The following is a 716-nucleotide window of genomic DNA, read 5'->3' as shown; positions in this document are numbered from 1 at the left end:
ACTCTGGGGATAACACCTCTCAGGCAGTCTTGAGAAAACGGGTCCTGCAGCTGCGGCCTCGGGTAGGAGTAGCAAAATGCTTCACGAGGAAACGCGAGACACACGTGTGTGTGTGTGTGTGTGTGTGTGTGTGTGTGTGTGTGTGTGTGTGTGTGTGTGTGTGTGTGTGTGTGTGTGTGTGTGTGTGTGCGTGCGTGCGTGCGTGCGTGCGTGCGTGCGTGCGTGCGTGCGTGCGTGCGTGCGTGCGTGCGTGCGTGCGTGCGTGCATGCGTGCGTGCGTGTGCGTGCGTGAGAGAGAGAGAGAGAGAGGGAGAGAGAGAGAGAGAGAGAGAGAGAGAGAGAGAGAGAGAGAGAGAGAGAGAGAGAGAGAGAGAGAGAGAGAGAGAGAGAGAGAGAGAGAGGGAGAGAGAGAGAGAGAGAGAGAGAGAGAGAGAGAGGGAGAGAAGGGGGTGGCTACACAGCCGACACTAAGCAGGTACAGAGAGCTTGTCACCCAGAGCGAAAAAAGCAAGTTGGATTATCAGCTTCCGTTTCATCTGAGGCGTCCGTTATCACAGCACTTGTCGCAGGCGGCTCACCCTAAGTGGTACAATGACACCTGCACTGCATCTCACTCGCCCTACTCCTCAGTGCGTGTTCTTTGGTGTAGTTGCTGACGATCAAAACAAACAAGAATCTACAGCCCTGTGAGAAAGGGACGGGGAACTAGGAAGAAG

This window comes from Penaeus monodon, chromosome 2 (assembly GCF_015228065.2).
Source record: "Penaeus monodon isolate SGIC_2016 chromosome 2, NSTDA_Pmon_1, whole genome shotgun sequence".
NCBI classification, from domain to species: Eukaryota; Metazoa; Arthropoda; class Malacostraca; order Decapoda; family Penaeidae; genus Penaeus; species Penaeus monodon.
Note: the sequence above shows the minus strand (reverse complement) of the source record.